Source organism: Convolutriloba macropyga, chromosome 10, assembly GCF_964194025.1.
Source record: "Convolutriloba macropyga chromosome 10, txConMacr16.3, whole genome shotgun sequence".
NCBI lineage: Eukaryota > Metazoa > Xenacoelomorpha > Acoela > Convolutidae > Convolutriloba > Convolutriloba macropyga.
In genome coordinates this window covers 49658977-49662526 of record NC_134477.1, presented here as the reverse complement: position 1 = coordinate 49662526, position 3550 = coordinate 49658977, and positions in this window count along the sequence as shown.

Here is a 3550-nt window from a genome sequence, read left to right as displayed (position 1 = left end):
AAAAATAACGAAATTTTTGTATGTTTCGACCCCCCATGCTTCATAGGTGAATAAAGTGAAGTCAACAAAAAATCACTTTTGAGTGCTCTTTTATAGCGCAAAATCCATTTCAGACCATTTTAGGACTTTGAAAAATTTTGAAAATTTTTTTCAAAAAATTCGAAATTTTGATGTTTCGTCCCCTATACTACTTAGGTGAAAAAAGTGAAGTCAACAAAAAGTCACTTTTGAGTGCTCTTTCATAGCGCAAAATCCATTTCAGACCATTTTAGGACTTTGAAAAATTTTGAAAAATTTTCGAAAAAATTTTTGAAATTTTTTGAAAAATTTTAGGCTTCTGGTGTCTTATATTAGGTTTTTTTATGTTTTTCACCAAAAAGATTTGGTGAGAGTTCAAAACTTAGGTAACACCTAATTCTATATACAGCGAACATTTCAACAGCGGATATCTGCCATGTTACTGGAGGGCGGGGGGTCCGGACACACCCCCCCCCCCCCCCCCCCCACTCCAGTAACATGGCAGATATGGATACTACTATTGTTTGTACTTTAGTCTGCCCAAATTTTTTCATTTTTTGCATTTCGATTCCAATCAATTTCAGCTTATTTCTTGCATTTTTATTCCGCTCAAATTCCGCTCATTTCTTGCATTTTGATTCCACTCAATTTACGCTCATTTCTGGCATTTTTGTTCTGCTCAAATTCCGCTCAAATTTGAGAGGATATGGTCAAACTGTCCGCTCAAATCCTGCTCATTTTATGCATTTTCCCATTCATTTCATGCACAATGAACAGCAATGTCCAGCTTTCTTTCTGATGACTTTAACATTACTGAATGGCATTCTATATTCGGTAAGAACAAGGGACTGTGTCTCAAAAAAATTTTTGTATATATTTGCTATTATTAGTATTGATATAAAACTACAAATTTAATATTTCCTGATTTCAAGAAAGAAAATCTTTGATTTTGTTCAGAAGCAATTACTAATAAAGCTTGGGCGACAAAGTTTTAGGCCAACTACATGCTCAAAATGGTTTTGCTTCCCCAAAATAAAAAAAAGTGAAATTTAAATTTTTAAACCTTGGTCACGTAATGCAGAGACAGTTAACGTGTTCTTCGGCTGTTTTGTTTTGATCGGAATATTCACTCTCTTAGAAAACTGTTTTTATTATATATTTCTATATTTTTTTGGATGATTTTTTCTTACAAGAGTTGTACTGTAAAAATTTTCTTGTAGTACATTTCAAACTTACTGTAAGAAGGTTTATGTAGTTTTTGCCAATACGTTTTGTCAAATTGGGTATTTGTTGCTTTTGACATATTATCTTTTGTAAAATATTTTCAATTCGAAAATTTTATGAATGAAAAATATTGTAACCGGAGATAATTTGTCAAAAGCAACAAATACAAACTGAACTTCAATTCAAGAAGAATTGCCCAATTTAACAAAACGTATTGTCAAAAACTGTGAACAAAGACTAACTGTTCTATAAATCCAGGCTGAACGGCGTGAAACTGCAGTTAAACTTTCCTTTCGTTAAAATGAAAACGCCCTCATGGCTCGTAGTGTCTTTTTTTGAAAAAAGAATGAGATTTAAGCTGAAATTTCCCGAATCTTCAGAACATTTTCTAATGCAAATTTTTTCAAATTTCTGTAATAAATGCATCATTAGTAACAATTTAGATTCCTTACTTCCCCCATTTGAAAATTAAGCGAAAATCACTATTCTTGATATTAATTTCGACTGGGGATAAATTTAATCTGCACATAACGGGCTTTGCAAATTGAACGGTAAATATATCGGTCAGCCGAAATTGATTCTATTAAAAAGAACCCACTTGAGCATAGAGTTAGTCCCTTACAAATTGCGTCGGAAAAATTATTTCTCTTTTTGATAAGTTTTCAATTTTGAAAAGAAAAAATATATCGCTGTTTTTTCTACCAGGAGTTGTGTTTGAAGTGACGGACAAAAAAGTGTACGTCATCAACTTGCATGCCTACGACATCTGGGAATGGCTCAAGGAAATGACATATAAGACTCTCACGCAAGGTCCTCTCGTACAAACCCGGTTTCGAGACCCGGTGGGCTCTCAAAATTTTTCAAATATAATAACAAATTTGGAAACCACAACATTAACGCCGACAAATGGAGAAAACAATAGCCAAAATTGTCTTTCCAATAATTCTGAATCAACGCTAATGCTCTCCGTTGAAACCAATGATATGGACAATATTGCGATAACGGATGATTTTCTGGAGGAAGTTGAGATCAAATTGGATATAGTTTTGTGGATTTTGATCGTTTTATTGTTTATCTTGCTGGTTTGTTCCATAGTTTCTATTTTAATGTTTTGTTTATGTATTTAATTTACAATCAATTAGGACTCGTTTTTTGAGACATTTTGTATCTTCTCAAGCTGAGTTTGCAGACCAAAGGCTAACACTGATAGGACCAAATTAGGGGAGGGGGGGGGGGGTGTTTAAGTGTATCCCAAAAAAGATCACACGAGGGCAAATGCATCTGGCTGAGTTGAGGTCAAGGCATAGAAAATGGTCCAATCAGAAGACAAAGTTTGGAAATTGGTGTTATCAGGTAGGAAAAACAACGAAAAAAATCTGATCAGAGGGCAGCGCATGAAAAATTGTCTGATCAGAGGGGAAAAAAATTTGGACAATGGTCTGATGATAGGGAAAGGCATGGAAAATATTATGATCAAAGGATCGTTATGATCAAATGGAAAATTCTCTGATGTGAAGGCAAAGCATAGAAAAAATGGCTTATCGTAAAAGAAAGCATGGAAATTGGTGTGATAAAAGCACGTAAAATGGTCTAACCAGAAATGAAAAATGATCTGATCAGAACACAAAACATGGAAAATGATTGGATCAGAGAAAAACGTCTAGAATAAAAGATCTTTCCTTGATTGCTCAAAACTGGTTATCTTATACACAACTACTAAAAATCAAGTTGAAACTCGTAACGATGATACTGCCCTCCCTACTCTTGTAGGGAGGGCAGTGTGCTAAACAGGTTGGGACTGTTTCCTGTTGAATATGGAACGGTTTTCTGATAGCCCAAAAAAGCTAACAAGGTCTTCATTAGTTTCTTTATTTTTATCCCAGCTTGTTATTGTCTACTACGATTAATTTGAAAAACTTCACTGGCGTCATTTTACTCCTCAATTACTGACTTGATACTCCTTATTGCGTTCTTCTTTTCAGTTAGTTTCTGTTACCAGTTCACACCTATTTGGTGAGCTTACGAAGTTTTTGGTACGAAAAATAAGGAGTTAGGCAAAATAATTGAAATGTAGATGGGAAGATATGTTAAGAATTCCTCAAGAAAATCTCTTTGCGTTATCTTGGCAGAATAATTTATTCAACGAGAAATTTTCTTGCTTCATCATATTAGCAACAGGCATCTAATTCCTAAGATATGCTAAAATCAGGCACGTCTCACCACTTTGTATCAAAGTTTGGTTTACACATTGGTATAGCTAATATTTATAAAGCTATAATTGATAAAGATTGAACAAGAACCTTCAATG